Genomic DNA, 18,812 nt, shown 5'->3' with positions numbered 1-18,812 from the left:
CGTACATACAGCCATTAAGCCATCGTATAATTGTTACACTTATCCTCGTTTTTAAACCACCAGAGCCCAGAGGAAATGCGCTATAATGAGTGGCACGCTTGTGCGCGCTCAGTCGTGGAGCGTGGAGAGCGCAACTTTACCAAACTTCAGGTGGCAGACTCCACCTGGCAAAGGTGGTAGAGTCCCCAGCATGATGAGCCTCGGCCTCCTGCCCGACTGGAGGGGTATCAACAGGGCGCAAGAATCCGTGAGGATGTTATCCGTTTGTAATATAAGGAAGACAACAATCAGTGTTCATTGTAAACTTATTTTTTTATTAATCACAGTGCGCGTTTGCCGTAGCTCATCTGCAACGTTGTTGATGGCGGTGATTGTGTCTCGCTGAAGTTGCAGGACGGCATCAGTGAGCACCCGACCGCTTGATGTGCCATGCGTCCAGGGTGCGCTGCTGCTTTGCGCCGGCCCCGGACGCTGTGCCGAGGGCCCGTCACCGTCACCCTCCTCACATCACCCTCCTCACCGTCACCCTCCTCACCGTCACCCTCCTCTACGCCCAACGCTGCAGACTCTGGACGGACGTATGCTAGCCGTTTGTGTGCTGTTCGGTCTATATTAAATCTGCGTCATCCAACGGAGCAGCGTGAGAGACGGGATAATTTGCGCCGATCTGGCGAGGTGAAATGCGGTAAAGCTCGATGATAGATGACTTGTCGGTCAGGTTTTTTCATGACATCTTTAAACGGTTCCAAACCCCTAATGAAAAAGCTAAAATCGAGGACGTTCACGTCGCCCGGATTGGCGTCACCGGGGCCCCACCCTGGAGCCAGGCCCGGGGTTGGGGCTCGCAGGCGAGCGCCTGGTGGCCGGGTCTGTGCCCACGGGACCCGGCCGGGCACAGCCCGAAAGAGCGACGTGGGCCCGCCCTCCTGTAGGCCCACCACCCGCAGGAGGGTTCAGAAGGGGCCGGTGCGGTGGGATTTGGGTGGCTGTCCTGGGCGGGTGCCCCGGCGACCCAATCCCCGGACGGTGACTCTAGCCATGGGGACATGGAATGTCACCTCACTGGGGGGTAAAGAGCCTGAGCTAGTGCGGGAGGTAGAGCGCTACCGGCTACAGGTAGTCGGGCTCACCTCCACGCACAGTCTGGGCTCTGGAACCCAACTCCTTGAGAGAGGCTGGACTCTCTTCTACTCTGGAGTTGCCCGCGGTGAAAGGCGCCGAGCAGGTGTGGGCTTGCTCATAGCCCCCCAGCTCGGCCGCCATGTGTTGGAGTTTTCCCCGGTGAACGAGAGGGTCGTTTCCCTGCGCCTTCGGGTCGGGGATAGGTCTCTCACTGTTGTTTCGGCCTATGGGCCAAACGGCAGTGCAGAGTACCCGGCCTTCTTGGAGTCCTTGGGAGGGGTACTTGAGAGTGCTCCAACCGGGGACTCCATTGTTTTACTGGGGGACTTCAACGCTCACGTGGGCAACGACAGTGTTACCTGGAGGGGCGTGATTGGGAGGAACGGCCTCCCCGATCAGAACCCGAGTGGGGTTCTGTTATTGGACTTCTGTGCTGGTCACGGTTTGTCCATAACGAACACCATGTTCAAACATAAGGGTGTCCATCAGTGCACATGGCACCAGGACACCCTAGGCCGGAGGTCAATGATCGACTTCGTGGTTGTGTCATCTGACCTCCGGCCGTATGTTTTGGACACTCGGGTGAAGAGAGGGGCTGAGCTGTCAACTGATCACCACCTGGTGGTGAGTTGGATCCGCTGGCAGGGGAGGAAGCTGGACAGACTTGGCAGACCTAAACGCGTTGTGAGGGTCTGCTGGGAACGTCTGGTGGAACCCTCTGTCAGGGAGGTCTTCAACTCCCACCTCCGGGAGAGCTATGACCAGATCCCGAGGGAGGCTGGGGACATTGAGTCCGAATGGACCTTGTTCTCTGCCTCCATTGTTGACGCGGCTGTTCGAAGCTGTGGCCGTAAGGTCTCCGGTGCCTGTCGTGGTGGCAATCCCCGAACCCGGTGGTGGACACCGGAAGTAAGGGATGCTGTCAAGCTGAAGAAGGAGTCTTACCGAACCTGGTTGGCTCGGGGGACTCCCGAGGCAGCTGACGGGTACCGGCAGGCCAAGCGTGCTGCAGCACGGGCGGTCGCTGAAGCAAAAGTTCGGGTCTGGGAAGAGTTCGGGGAGGCCATGGAGGAGGACTATCGGTCGGCCTCGAGGAAATTCTGGCAAACCATCCGGCGCCTTAGGAAGGGGAAGCAGCCCCCCACCAACACTGTTTACGGTGGAGGTGGGGAGCTGCTGACTTCGACTGGGGATATCGTCGGGCGGTGGAAGGAATACTTCGAGGATCTCCTCAACCCCACTGACACGTCTCCCATTGGGGAAGCAGAGGCTGGAGACTCAGAGGTTCATCCACCCATTACACGGGCTGAAGTCACCGAGGTAGTTAAGAAGCTCCCCGGTGGCAAGGCACCGGGGGTGGATGAGATCCACCCTGAGTACCTCAAGTCTCTGGATGTTGTGGGGCTGTCTTGGTTGACACGTCTCTGCAACATCGCGTGGCAGTCGGGGACAGTGCCTCTGGACTGGCAGACCGGGGTGGTGGTCCCTCTATTCAAAAAGGGGGACCGGAGGGTGTGTTCCAACTATCGGGGGATCACACTTCTCAGCCTCCCCGGGAAAGTCTATTCCAGGGTGCTGGAGAGGAGAATTAGGCCGATAGTCGAACCTCGGATTCAGGAGGAACAATGCGGTTTTCGTCCTGGCCGTGGAACACTGGACCAGCTCTATACCCTCCGCAGGGTGCTCGAGGGTTCATGGGAGTTTGCCCAACCAGTCCACATGTGTTTTGTGGACTTGGAGAAGGCATTCGACCGTGTCCCTCGTGGCATTCTGTGGGAGGTACTTCGGGAGTACGGGGTCGGGGGCCCTCTGCTAAGGGCTGTTCGGTCCCTGTATGACCGGAGCAGGAGCTTGGTTCGCATTGCCGGCAGTAAGTCAGACCTGTTCCAGGTGCATGTTGGACTCCGGCAGGGCTGCCCTTTGTCACCGGTCCTGTTCATTATTTTTATGGACAGGATTTCTAGGCGCAGCCGTGGGCCGGAGGGGATCTGGTTCGGGAGCCACTGGATTTCATCCCTGCTTTTTGCGGACGATGTGGTCTTGTTGGCTCCTTCGAGCCAGGACCTCCAGCATGTCCTGGGGCGGTTTGCAGCCGAGTGTGAAGCAGCCGGGATGAGGATTAGCACCTCCAAATCTGAGGCCATGGTTCTCGACCGGAAAAAGGTGGCTTGCTCCCTCCAGGTTGAGGGGGAGTTCCTGCCTCAAGTGGAGGAGTTTAAGTATCTTGGGGTCTTGTTCACGAGTGAGGGAAGGATGGAACGCGAGATTGACAGGCGGATCGGTGCAGCGGCTGCAGTAATGCGGTCGCTGTATCGGTCCGTCGTGGTAAAGAGAGAGCTAAGCCGAAAGGCGAAGCTCTCGGTTTACCGGTCAATCTACGTTCCTACCCTCACCTATGGTCATGAACTTTGGGTCATGACCGAAAGAATAAGATCCCGGATACAAGCGGCCGAAATGAGCTTCCTCCGCAGGGTGGCGGGGCGCTCCCTTAGAGATAGGGTGAGGAGCTCCGTCACACGGGGGGAGCTCGGAGTAGAGCCGCTGCTCCTCCACATCGAGAGGAGCCAGTTGAGGTGGCTCGGGCATCTGCATCGGATGCCCCCTGGACGCCTCCCTCGGGAGGTGTTCCAGGCATGCCCCACCGGGAGGAGACCCCGAGGAAGACCCAGGACACGCTGGAGTGACTATGTCACCCGGCTGGCCTGGGAACGCCTTGGGGTCCTCCCGGAGGAGCTAGGGGAAGTGTCCGGGGAGAGGGAAGTCTGGGCGTCCCTGCTCAGGCAGCTGCCCCCGCGACCCGGTACCGGATAAGCGGAAGAAAATGGATGGATGGATGGATCTTTAAATGAGGTTCCAGCCAGTTCCACCGTCCATTGGAGCGGTTTGTGTGATGTTCCAGAAATCCAGAGACTCTTTGCAGACTCCGAGACCCATAGATCTCCCAGTGTGAGCTGGGTGGCGAGCTACATCGAACTACTGGTATTGAATGCTGAGCATGGCGAAGGATCGCCTGCTTTCCCTTTCCTCACGGACGGTGAGGTAGGACAAAACAAACACTGATTCGCTTGACATTGATCGGAAAAGGGCCCCAACGCCAACTTTGGGAACAGAGGGTTTTATTTTTGCCGGCTTTATTATTTTAGTTTGTTATTTTTCATTGAATGTTTTGTAAACAAATGTTGTATTTTCATTGTGCTCTTTGTTTATAATATAAGTGGCCACACAAAAAAAACTCAAACCATCGTTGCCTGTGGTTTTTAAGTATCCGACAAATAAGGGCTCTTACAAACTTAGTCTTCTGTTACTAGTCCAGTCATTAGTATTGATTGTTACCCACCTGTGCTCTGTTATTACATACTAACAAGGGTTACAGATTTGGCGAGCTAGCCAGGAGAGCCCGATTGAGTCTGAAATTGTCAGGGTTATTTTGTGTGTACAATCTGCTGTATTTAAAGGTAGGTGTTCAAAACCAAGTACGGCAAAATGGAAATCGTAATGCAGGAATCAGTCGAAATCCCCTGTTCAGTCGTGGTTAGTGGGTTAACTGAGACAGCTATTGATGATGAAGTATCCACTTACCTTCAGAAATATGGTTCAATTAAACGCTATTTACGCATAGATGATCCCAAATCAGATTTCCACAGACACATCATTGTGGAGTTTGCACATGGCACAGCCATGGAATCATTAGAGCCCCTGTTGCCTCTTAAGCTTCAAAACCCCACCCAGACCGACACTGTGTTTGAAGTGAAGAGCTTGGCGAGTGTGTACACACCAGAGGCCCAAAGCACGGCTACCAAGACATACAGGGAACAGCTGTGTGACATTGCCAGACTGCGTGGAGCATCCTTGGAGCAAATGCTGAAAGAAGAACTGGCATATCTTGCTTTGTCCACAGACAGCACATTGTCCCCTTCTCCCCAGCCTCATCAAGAACCTTCACCTGAACAGAGCCCACCCTCCCAATCAGAACCATCATCAGAAAATGTCTCATCCTCTCCTCATGCCCTCACTCTGTGGACCCTTCTGACCTTGCAGCTAGGAAATCTTCTCACGATGTAGTTGAGCCTCATACCTCTTCGACCCTTACTAAAAACCTGACCGATTTTACCTTGTCACCGACTCCACCAGCTGTCACTAGTGGCACGACCCAGTCCCTCATCGATGTGAATCCCCCCAATTTTCAACGAGTGGTGGTTGAACACGTTGTCCGCAGCAGTGAAAGCCCATTACACCTTGCTACGCCAGGTAGGCTTCGAGCTTTCTCACGGAAATATCCACGTCCTAATAATGAAGCGGATTACGACACGTGGCGCACTAGTGTTGAAGTCCTCATGAAAGATCCCTCAGTTTCCGACTCGTACTGCAGGCACCGCATACTTGACAGTCTCCTCCCTCCTGCTTCTGAGATGACAAAGCATCTTGGCCCACAGGCTAAACCTTCGGCCTATCTTGAATTACTTGATTCTGCCTATGGAACAGTTGAAGATGGCGATGAACTCTATGCCAGGTTCATGAGTACACTTCAGAATGATGGGGAGAAGCCATCCGCTTTCCTACAGAGGTTACATGTGGCACTGAGCACGACAATGAGACGTGGTGGTGTATCCTCTCATGACTTCGATCAGCAACTTTTAAAGCAGTTCTGCCGCGGTTGCTGGGAAAATGCCCTAATAGTTGACCTGCAGCTTGAACAAAAGAAGGGGAACCCACCATCCTTTGCAGAACTGTTGCTGCTATTAAGGACAGAAGAGGATAAACAGGCGGCGAAAATGAGTCGTATGAAGCAGCATTTGGGCAGCACTAAGCCTACTTATGGTGCCAGTAAACAGCGTGTCATGTCTCAACTACAAACGGCACATGTCACAAATGATTCTGATCGTAGCACTGAAGTTGAGATGCTAAGGAGACAAATAGCAGACATTAGTGCCCAGCTTAACAGCATGACGGCTGAGAGCCAAAAACAGAAACTGCCTAAACAGAAAGCAAAGTCCCTTGCTTCCAGTGCCAAAGCCGAGGCTCACCTCATGAAAAAGAAAGGAACAAGTCAGCAGAGTTCCGCTGTCAACATGAGCAGCAAACCACGCCCTTGGTACTGCTTCCAGTGTGGGGAGGATGGTCACATTGCCTCAGCTTGTGACATTGAGCCAAATCCTTCCCTCGTAGCAGCAAAGAAAAAACAGCTGAGGGAAAGACAGGCGACATGGGAGTCCTCTAATTCCCTTGGCGATAAGGCACATTTAAACTGATATCTGCTCCTATAGAGGGACATATGGGAGTGACACCTGACAAATCCAGTCCCACAACTGAAAAAACTGCCTGGAAGAGAGCTCAAAATAAGAGGAAGCCCACTACACTTCCTCGTGGCCTTGTGGGAACTAAAACCACAGCTCAGGTAAATATTGCAGGAAAAGACACCAATTGTCTTTTAGATACAGGTTCGCAGGTGACCACTGTACCCCAGTCTTTTTATGAACAATACCTGTCAGATTTAATCATCCATCCATTAGGCGATCTCCTTGACGTGGAGGGTGCCAATGGCCAATTAGTCCCCTACTTAGGATATTGAGCTCTCTGTTACATTTCTCAAAGACTTTGTAGGGACTGACATTGAAGTCCACACTTTGGCATTGGTTATTCCCCACCTCCGCTCCGCAGTCCATGAACAGGTACTTATTGGCACCAATACTCTTGATGCCCTTTATGCCGACCTTCAAGATGACCCAAATCACTCCCCTTTCCAGCCATTGTCTTATGGTTATAGGGCTGTCCTCAAAATCCTCCAAACGCGTCAGAAAAGCTCCACCAGTTGTAGCCATGGCTGGGCGAAGATGGTTGGAAAGACACCTGAGGTTGTTCCGGCAGGACAGACAGTCATCCTCGAAAGCATGGTTAATGTCTCTAGTGCTCATTCTGAGAGATACGTCATGATTGAACAGCCATCAGCCTCTTCCTTACCCAGCGGCCTCCTGGTCTCAGCTAGTCTGGTCAGTTTGCCAAGGAAACAACCTTGCCAATTACCTGTTGTGTTGAAAAATGAAACGGAACATGACATTATCATTCCGTCCAAGACGATATTGGCAGATGTTAATACTGTCATGCAAGTGCTACACAAAGAGCAAACTATAAAGGAACCAAACCCACCTGACATGCAAAGAGAGTCCTCTAAAACGACAAAACTGAGTTTCGATTTCGGAGACTCACCCATACCTCCTGAATGGAAAGAACGGGTGACAAACATGTTGAACTCCATGCCAGACATCTTCTCCCATCATGACCTGGATTTTGGACATACAGACAAAGTCAAACACCGGATCAGGCTTAGTGACGAAACACCGTTCAAATACAGACCACGTCCGATACACCCCCATGACATCGATGCAGTGAGAAAACACCTTCAGGAGCTCCTTGACTCGGGGGTTATACAGGAGTCTGAGTCCCCGTTTGCCTCCCCTATCGTTGTCAGAAAAAAGGATGGCTCTGTTCGTCTTTGCATAGACTTTAGAAAGTTGAACCTTCAGACGATCAAAGACGCGTATGCCCTCCCAAAGCTCGAAGAGGCATTCTCTGCTTTAGCTGGGTCGAAATGGTTCTCTGTTCTGGACCTTAAATCAGGGTACTATCAGATCGAAATGGAAGAATCGGACAAGCAGAAGACAGCGTTTGTTTGTCCATTAGGGTTTTGGGAGTTCAATAGAATGCCCCAGGGTATTACAAATGCGCCATCAACATTCCAACGATTGATGGAGAAGTGTGTTGGAGAGATGAACCTAAAAGAGGTTTTAGTGTTCATTGACGACCTGATTATTTTTTCATCTTCCTTGGAGGAGCACGAACAGCGCCTGCAGCGTGTCTTACAACGACTGAGGGAATACGGACTGAAGTTAGCGCCAGGAAAATGTAAATTTTTTCAGACTTCTGTCAGATATCTTGGTCATGTGGTTTCTGAAAAGGGTGTGGAAACAGACCCGGAGAAGATAAAATCCTTGACAACGTGGCCTGTCCCAACAAACCTAAAGGAACTCCAGTCCTTTTTAGGTTTTGCTGGATATTACCGAAGGTTCATTCAGGGGTATTCTCATCTCATCAAGCCCCTTACTGAATTAACCTCTGGGTATCCACCCCTTAAGAAGAGAAGTAAAAAACCTAATAAAGCCACAAGCCGAGAGTATTACAACCCGAAAGAGCCTTTTCATCAAAGATGGACACCCAAATGTCAGGAAGTATTCGACCTGATCATTCAAAAGTTGACTTCAGCCCCAGTCTTGGGTTTCGCAGACCCCCAGCTTCCGTATGTTCTACATACCGATGCCAGCACTCTCGGGGTTGGGGCTGCACTTTACCAGGTTCAGAATGGCCAACCAAGGGTCATAGCGTTTGCTAGCCGAGGGCTCTCAAAGAGCGAAAGGAGGTACCCTGCCCATAAACTCGAATTTCTGGCCCTTAAATGGGCAGTTACAGAGAAATTTTCTGATTATTTATATGGCACAGACTTCACTGTAGTTACTGATAGTAACCCGTTGACTTACCTCCTAACCTCAGCCAAGCTTGACGCAACAGGTTACCGGTGGCTGTCCAGCTTGTCGACCTTCTCCTTCCGACTTCAGTATAGAGCGGGCAAGCAAAACTTGATGCCCTATCTCGCCGTTCTCATGGTCCACCAGAGGACGACCCTGCATCACAAAAGGAAAGTGAGAGGATCCGGCAATTTGCTTTGTACCATCTGAGTGACGCTGACACGCCACACACTGTTCCTCAAGAGGTGATTCAGGCTATCTGTGACCGACACATGGTCACCAGTGTCAGAGGTGCTAAGGCTGAAAGCCCCAACCCTGGGTTGACACTAGTTGAATCTCTTTCTCATCAGCCCACAGCTATCCCAGATTGTTTTGTGGAAGAGCAAGTGGATGGGTTCCCTTTTATTCCCTCATTTTCTGAAGAGGAATTAAGGAAAAAGCAGAGATTAGATCCTGCTATCAACAAAGTGATTGTTCAAATGGAGACTCGTAAAACTCCACCTCCCACTCTCAAAGCTGAACTGCCTGAGCTTCCTTTATTACTGCGTGAGCTAAACCGGCTGGAGCTGCGGAATGGAGTGCTCTATCGACAGAGGCAAGATGGTCCCAATATCACCTTCCAGTTAGTGCTCCCTGAGGAGTTAAGAGCAATAGCCCTACAGAGCCTTCATAATGACATGGGCCATCTGGGAATCGAGCGGACAGTCGATCTGGTAAGAGCCAGATTCTACTGGCCAAAAATGTATATGGCTGTTGAAGAACTGATCAAGATCTGCGAGCGATGTGTCCGCCGTAAAACCCTTCCTGAGAGAGCATCTCCACTGGTCAATATAAAGACCTTTCGACCTCTGGAGCTTGTGTGTGGTGTATAGACTTTTTATCCTTGGAGCCAGATCGGTCAAACACAAAGGATGTATTGGTCATTACCGATCACTTCACAAAGTACGCGGTAGCCATACCAACTCCAAACCAGCGAGCCCGTACTGTAGCAAAATGCCTTTGGGACAGTTTCATAGTGCACTATGGCTTTCCAGAGCGACTACTCAGCGATCAGGGCCCTGACTTTGAGTCGCACACCATAAGGGAACTCTGTGAGCTTGCTGGTGTAAAGAAGGTGCATACTACCCCATACCACCCCAGAGGAAATCCAGTTGAGAGGTTCAATCGCACTCTCCTCCAAATGCTTGGGACGTTAAGTCCACCCGACAAACTGCATTGGAAAGACTTTGTGAAACCTCTCGTGCATGCCTATAATTGCACCAAAAATGAGACGACCGGATTCTCCCCCTATGAATTGATGTTTGGGAGACAACCAAGGCTTCCCATCGACCTAGCTTTTGGGTTGCCCACAAACACCAATAAGCTGTCACATTCCCAGTATGTGAGCGACTTAAAATGTCGCTTGGAACAGAGCTACAGGATTGCAACCTCCAATGCACAGAAGAATGCTGATCGTAATAAAACCCGATTTGACAAAGGAGTCATAGACCTTGGAAGTGGGTGATAGAGTCCTTGTTCGTAATGTCAAGCTGCATGGGAAGCATAAGCTAGCAAACAAGTGGGAGGACGATGTCTACGTGGTCCTCAGAAAAGCTGGTGACATACCTGTTTACACAGTAAAGCCTGAGGGCAAGAATGGGCCAGTACGCACTCTGCATCGTGACCTGCTCCTCCCTTGTGGGTTTCTATCTGCAACTGTGACGAATGAACCTGTCAAACAGCTCCCGGTCAGGAGGCCCAGGACAAGACAATGTCCCACCAATGAGAGTGAGGAGGAGGAGGTAAACTCTGACTCAGAACTTGTATCCACTTGGATATTTTCCCCTTTCCCAACACCAGAGCCTGACTTCATCGAGACTCAAGAGTTGAGGAATCCTCCATGTGTGATCACAAAGTCGAATGAACCGGATGTGTCATCTGCCCAAGTTCTCTTTGATTCTCAGGCACACAATCTCCCTGCCAAGGACAGAGATGAGCTATCCGTGCAGAACTTACCTGAACAAGTCAACCTAACCGAACAAGAACATGAAACAGACCAAAATGAAAGTGACTTACCTGATGTTGAATGTCCTGTAGAGAACAGCAACTTACCTGATGATGTAAATGATATCCAGGGAGAACAGCTTCCAGTGCACTCGAATATGTCAAAGAGTGAAGAGGAAGTAGAGGGGACTGGAAGTGGAGAGTCGGAGGAGAAAAGAACGGATGAGTCGGATGAAATGGAAACGCAGAGTAAAGAGACGGAGAGACGGACAGGAATGGATACCTCCGTCAGGGAGATCGGAGAGGACACGTCAACTGCCAAAGCGACTTGACTATGTTGAACTTGGGAAGCCCCTGGTCACAGTGGTTAAATCATTCTTTCATGGCCTGACCACTGCACTGGCCAGTGCCTTGAGTGAAGAAGAAGGCACCTTATATCAAGAACATGAAACAGACCAAACGAGTCACTGAATATAAATACCTTGGTTTCTGGCTTGATGAAAAGCTAACTTTTAAATTGCATATAAATGTCCTTGCCTCCACTCTGCGACAGAAGGTTGGCTTTCTGTACCGAAACAGAGCTTATTTCCCATCACTCAGCAGGAAAAGATTGGTAGAATCAGTCTTTTTATCAGTTTTGGACTACGGTGATATCATTTACAGACATGCAGCAGCTACAACCCTCAAACCTCTGGATTCCATTTATCACTCTGCTCTCAGATTTATAACCGGGGATAGATATGACACTCATCATTGCTTACTCTATGAAAAAGTTGGTTGGTCCTCCCTTTCTGACAGACGCATGAAGCACTGGTATATGTTTATCTTTAAGGCCCTTACTGGTAAACAGCCCCCATACATCTCATCTTTATTAGAATGGCGCTCTGGATCTTATTCTACTCGCTCTAGTGGTTTATTATTTCTTAAAGTCCCTTTTGTACACTCAGAGTTTGGTAAATCTGCCTTTTCCTTTGATGCTCCCAACTCATGGAATACTCTCCAACTTGCTTTGGGGCTGGAGATTATTCCTACTCTTGCTGATTTTAAACATATGGTGTCTGAGCGTTGTAAATCATCCTGCAACTGTTATTAAATGTAATTGTTATGTTCTGCTGCTGATTGTAAACTCGTCGTCCCTGTAAATGAGGGAAACCTCAGTGACCAACGAGTTAAAATAAAGGTTTAAATAAAAATAAATATCCCCCTGACCTGCCATTCAGATAAATTACATCTACCTGCTGTCATGTACAGAGACGTACATGAGTTCAGGAGGGGAGCATGTAGCCCAGGCTCTAAAATTATATCCCCTTAGTATCAAAACTCACCCTTTAAATAATTTAATTAAAATGTGAAGTGAACAATTCATTAGTCATTAAAAAAGCCTTAAAACAATTTGTTTTATTTTGAAATAAGTCATTTTATTTTGAAAAACCGTTTTGTACTCAGCCAATATAGTGTATGTTGCTGTAAAGAGCTCCACAGAACGGACTTCCCTTGTAGCCAATTAGTGAGCCCCGTGAGGCCCCAGGTGATCATCCTTGTAGCTTTACTTCCTGTCATTACTTCCTGGTTTGCGGACGTATGCTAGCCGTTTGTGTGCTGTTCTGTCTATATTAAATCTGTGTCATCCAACGGAGCAGCGTGAGAGACGGGATGCCGCTCGCACTGCGTCTTTTTATCCGTGATCCCGCTGCTGTGACCACTAAATTAAATTATTGTCCGGGCCTCCACCTCCCCAACAAGTGTCTCTTTCTCCGTTTCTGAAAAGTTAATTTCTTCGCTTTTTTTCTGGCCTGTCGCCGTGATTCACCACACGGAAACGATCGCATGCCGGCTCATTAACATAGTAAAATGTGGGCGTGTACAGGGCGGGATTCAGGTACGCACACTTGTAGGTGATCCTGTGATTTATAAAGGGAACATTGCGTACAGCTTGCAAACTTTGGCTTTTTGGCGTACGTACACTTTTAGTAAGGATCCTACGCACAGTTTTATAAATGAGGGCCCAGGTGAGCTATCTTTGATATGCACTATTTAGAATATATTAATAAAGTTTTCTCTGTATGGAAATACTGCTTTGTTCTGCTACTGGCTCATAAAAATGTTTCTCCTTACATAGATTCCTACACCAAAGCAGACCGGATGTGTCTGAAATTAATGGACTCTTTGAGTGTGGAGACGGAAGATGACACGACTATAAATCAAACAAGGCAGCGTAGACGCCCGAGGAGGTATTCTTTCGCCTCTAGTGATGGTAAGATCTCTTCAGTACAGACTACATTATTTTCACAATTCAATGTTCGTTTCCCAATCGGTACACGTTCTTTCTCTCCAGATGATTCTGCTCCACCGGCAGCAAAGCAGCCCAGGACTGTGGGTATGCCTGGAAACCCTGTGGGTAAGTTAACAGTTATCAAGTCATCTTTCATAGCTTGGAGCTAACGTTCATGAGGAATAACCTGGTGTATGTTATGTGATTGATCTGATGTGTCAGTACAGACCAGATTATTACACAATTCAAAGTTCGTTTCCCAATCGGTACACTGTCTTTCTTTCCAGATGATGCCACTCCAACATCAAGAATACCTTTTTCAGGTCAGCAGAGATCTCTGCCTACACCACCGTCATGTACGTTTTTTTTTTTTTTTTAATTGTCTGATGTATTAGCATAGGTTCATGTTTAGCAAATACCATGTATAAGAAGCCCAACATAAATTAACTGACATTCATGTTCACTTTCTCTTCAGATAATTCACCACTCAGACATGTAGCCAGCACCTCGGAAGGGTCTTTTACACTGGATACATCTCTGAACCCAGTTCAAGGTACAGTGGCTTTGAATTTTCCAATTCACAGTCTGAATACAAATTCCTAACCAAGAAGCCGAAAACTAACATTTTCTTTTCTTCTCAAAAACTTCAGCAATGACTCACGACAGAGAGGAAGGGGCCTCAGCCGCCACGATTGAGAGAAGTAAGTACGTTATACACACATAAGATGTTCACATAGGAAAATATATTATGTATAAAACTAAAATTTATTCCATCACAAATGTCCCCATAGTCATGGGAGCACACATGAGGAGCCTGATGAGGAGGATTGATGTTTTGGAGGATATGGTCAGAGCCCTGAGCTCAAGAACGCACTTGCCTCAGCCTCCTCTGCCTCAGGAAGATCTCATATTGGCACCCTGCAGAACAATTAATGAGCTAGAGGAGTTGGACAGGAGTCTGGCTCAAGAAGACCGGAGGAACAAAATGGTAATTAATTGGCCATAATCCAAATTCTCATTTTAATAAAATTAGATTGTATAAGCTCTCCACATTCATTATAATTCTGTTTTTACAGCTACATTTCCTTGGAACGGTTGGAGGGGCAAGTGCCCAAGATGCCATGCGACGTATATTACGGCGAGTGGCAACAAATGATGTCCTGTCAGAGTACAGCCTGAAGGGGAGAAGGGCCAAAAAGTCCTTCCAGGAACTGGCACTTTGCAAGATTATAACAGGTAAGTGTTTATATATTGTTCACATCAGTTTTATGCCAAACTTGACTGATGAGATTTAGATGTGTAACTTTTTTTACTTCTACCTGTAGCGGCCTGTGTGAAGAACTTCCCTGGCCAGACAGAAGCCAAGGTCGAGGAGTACATTGGGCAAGCGCTCAAGTTTGCTCCACACAGACGGTAAAACAAACTTCTGTCTCTGAAATGTCTTGGTTGGTAGTAGGGCGTTTCTTGTGCTTTTGTGAACTTGTTGTGTTTAAACCTTTTTTGTTTCTTTTTCTTTTTAGGTCAACTGGTCAGCAAAACGGAGGCCCCGTTTAGATAATACGACTGCAAAATATTGTAGTCAGTATTATTGAAGAAGACAGACAGCAGCAATTCTGCACTTTTTTTTATAGATATTACTTTTATTGGTTTATTTTTTCATATTTAATTTTTATTGTATTAATAAAAAAATATTGTATTAAAGTCCTGCCGAATTTGCCTGTTCATTCATCACTATCAATATTCTCAAGTAAATGGTTTTCAACATTATAACCAACAAGGTTAGGGGAACGTTAGGAGAACACTGAGGGAACCAAACATGTAACCAACAAGGTTAGGGGAACGTTAGGAGAACGTTGAGGAAACCAACGTTCTAGCTAACGTTTGCAGAACGTAACAAAACTTTCCTCTGTAACCAAGTGGCAACCAAAACCTAACCAAAGGTAACGTACAGGGAACGTTACTGGAAACAAAGGCTTATGTAACTAGAACGTTCTGGGAACCAAAAATGGCCAGTAGGGATACCGGTACGCATGCCTCAGAGTTTGTTTACGGGTACGCACACTTTCCCGTCGAGTTTGGTTTTTATAGATCACAACATTTGCGTGGAAAGTGGCGTACGCACGTTTCCAGCCCCGTTTTGTGCGTACGCAAGCTTTATAAATGAGGGCCCTGATCTGATCTAGTGACCATCGTACCGACACTTATATCCTGTTGTCGGGTGTAAAAAGTGGGAAATCCCAACCAAGCAAAAGGATAGTAACTTTCAGATTTCTTCATCGCATCTGATTTTAACCTTGATGTTAAATTGTTTGGAATCATACTTATCTAGGTTGAATATCTGTGTAGTCTGCTACAGGGAATGATTAAATAATATTGCAGCTTCAGTCGCTAGCCAAGAAGATATAATGTTACTTTTGGATATTTACTGAAAAGTGCACAATAATGAGGACTTAACCTGTTCATTTTACAGCTATGCTCTGCAGTCAAGTAAGTTAAATGTGTGTTGCTGATTGTGGAAAAACATGGATTTGGGAATTTCTGCCTTTAACTCTTCCATATTTCAACTAATTTTCATCTGGAAAGAGATTAAGACTTGTTGCCAGAGGAAACACACCTAGCTAATATTGCTGTAATGTAATGTAAAACAGAATAACACAAGTTTGTCATCACTGTAAGGCAAGTGAAATATACTATGAAACGTTCACAATTACATTTTTTGTAGAAGTATTATTTTTGTATTGTGTACAGCAAACATTACACATCACACATCATTACACATCAATTTGATAATGTTGGTGAAAATAAATTAATGACTAATCTGTTAAATAGTCAATAGATGAATTGATAGAAAATGTGTCTTTTAGTTGCAGCCCTACTTTTAATAAATGATTAATGAATAATTTGTTACTAGTTTCATTGAAGAATTTAGAACTGGCATGTAATGGCGCCATTAAAACTGTCACTGAATTACTTTTATGTTGTGGTGTATATAATTAGCTGTGAATATGGAAACATTTTTAACCACTAGATGGTAGTATCTACCCAGTTTGATGTCAGTGAGGCGTTGACAGGGAGAGGAAGCACAAGGTCCATCTAATTACAGTAAATTATTTCTGTCTGTAAAATAATTCTGCAATAATGGGACCATCACTGAAGATACATTATTGTTTGGACATTCAACCACTCACTCGGAGGAACCAAATGAGTAGTTCTGATCATCACATTGGGTTCCAGCAAGCACTTTTGTTAAGCTCACAGGTTCTGGAGGAACCTTTTTTAATTTGAGTGAGGTCCTAAGCACATTGGAGAACAAAGTGTCTTAAAGTGTTCTATTTAGAATCCTGGGTTTTTCTAGGGTTACTCAATGACACCTTTACTCAAGAAAGCTCCTGGAAAAATTGTTGATTTGTGACAATTCTATGTTTTTCTAGGATTGAAAAGGAAATTGCAACAAATAGTTGAAAAATGTTTTAGTATACACCTTAGATTATTTAATTCTTAACCAGTGTAGTTGTGATTGGGGTAGTTTTGACCATATTTAATAAATGTTACAGAAAATAACAGTCGCGCCACAAATGAATGATTTTCAACTGCTCCCAGTCGGCCTACATCTTCCTCATATTCATACTGGGACATGTTGTGAAGTAGTTCTCTGACCAGTATCTTCTTCTCTACATTGAATTGGTGATTGTAAACCAAACTTCTTTATCTCACCGCTTCCTGTCCAATCAGCACCAGCCAGAAAACTTTTGACCAATGGGATGCAGCCAAGGGAAGGCGTGTTCATTGTGCCGACTGAGTGAGCTTGTTATTTTGGAACAAATATGAGTCACTCTCTTGAACTTGATATTACCGGCTAGCTTCACCTGTGCCACTTAAACTGGAAGCAGCTGGACATTACAGTTTTTTTATGATTGCTATGACAATTATTTTAATATTTTTAACAATTTTCCTCAACACAGTTAGCACAACGTCCGTCTGTATAAGCTATACAATCATCTTTCAACCCATCTATTGGGCTCAGAAAATAAAGAAAATGCTTCACGAAGAGTGAATTTGATAACTAGTTCAACAATTTTGTATGTAATGACTCAAGCAATGAAATTAAGACTTTTAATTTTATTGGGAAAGACTATTCAGCATCCATAAGTACAGTTTATTTTGACTGACATGACATAAGCAAATGATAATGTCATTAAACAGCAGAGAATTGTATGAAAGCAACTGATACATGTCCAAAAGCATTTGCAATTTGTTCAGAGGAAGGAGAAATTGCTACTATGATGTGCACAAATGACTACATGTTGTGGAGGTTGAACTAATAGTTATGAGAATATTCATTCTGATCTGAGAAAAGCACCAAAGCGACTGAGAAAAACTGTATTATTTAAATACATATGTAGTTCACCCAGTCGGGTGAGTGGTGATGCACCTGCCCCCAAATGCGGGCAGCTCAGGTTCACAACCTGGGGAGGACATCGCATATATATATATATATATATATATATATATATATATATATACAAGCAAAAAAAAAAATAATAATATATATATATATATATATATTTTTTTTTTTTTTTTTTGCTTGTGTGACAGGTCGTTTCCCTTCCTGCCACTATATGGCACTGTGCCAATCAGTTGGGCACCCTGAATGAGGGGCGGTACGATACGCCCCTACATATAGAGGTGCAGACACACCTGTCTCTCGTTTCCTTCGGTGGCTGCAGCCTGTCCTTCGCTGTGGTTCGGCGTGGCTGTTGCGGGCTTACATTCCTCCTCATCCAGGTAATGCTCTTTGCCGGCCCTCTGTTGTGCATTTGTGCATAAATGGGCATTTTGATGACGCGATCTCCGCTCTTTGCAGCCAAGCGGCCACTGGGGCTGTGAGAGACGAGGCGCTCCGCCGGAGGCCCTCCCGGGATGCGCTCACCTGTTCCTCTCAGTAAGTTAACAATTGTCTGCCATCCAGCGGCTCGGTCGCTCAGTTCCCAGCTTAATATTCCTTGTGTTCTGGTGTAGCTGAGTGATTGACCCGCAGCACGAGCCGTTGTCCCTCCGTCGCTCTGGGCGTCACTGTAGCGTCGCGTCGTGGTATGTACAAATTCATTACCGTGGTGAAGTTAGTTTGATGTTGGATATTCGGCAGATATTCGGATATTCATTTTGGGTCCATCAGCCGTTCCTATTGTGCTTTCACCGAGTCTTTGCAGGTGTAGCGCCTGTAGTCTTTCTGGCTAATAACAATAATAACACTACATTCTCTAGGTTCGTAAGAGCTGGTAATAGTGAACAATTTATTGTCACAATTATTGAATTGCAATGAATGAAAATAAAAAAATAAAATAAAATAGAGAAAAATAGAGCTCTTGTCAAAATAAAAAAATAAAAAAGTTCAAAGAAAATTGTCCATCCTTCTCTTTTTCGAAGGTCAGAGTTCAGGGTTCAATTGCGTTTATGTTCTGTGTAATGTTCAGTCCAATGTTCAATTACTACCCGGGTAGATTTGTGTATGGGTTCTTATCTGTGTGAAGTGAATCGATGTCGGGCTCCTCGGATTGGGTTCACAGCTGGCCAGGCTGGGACCCGCTCCGTCTGAATCTTTCTCTCGCTGGATTGGCTCGCCACCGAACCCTTGGCTCGGAATTCTGGATCCGAAGTCTTAATCCGTCGAACAAAAAAACCAGTCTACACAGAGAGTGTAGAACAAATAATCATTACTTTCTATTCAATTGACATCTTTCTACTTTCACTTTTCACTCTAATTCTTTCACATAAATACCCAAATAAAGGATACTCTGCATTTAAATGCTTTAAATGAGACTGCATATTTTTTACAGTACAGTATAAGTACTTTTACCATGATTATTATTTACCATGAACTTATAATTCAACATAAATCACCTTATTTATTTCAATAA

Source organism: Eutrigla gurnardus (assembly GCF_963514095.1).
Source record: "Eutrigla gurnardus genome assembly, chromosome: 4".
Classification (NCBI taxonomy): domain Eukaryota; kingdom Metazoa; phylum Chordata; class Actinopteri; order Perciformes; family Triglidae; genus Eutrigla; species Eutrigla gurnardus.
The sequence above is the reverse complement of the archived record's forward strand: the minus strand, read 5'-3'. Positions refer to the sequence as shown.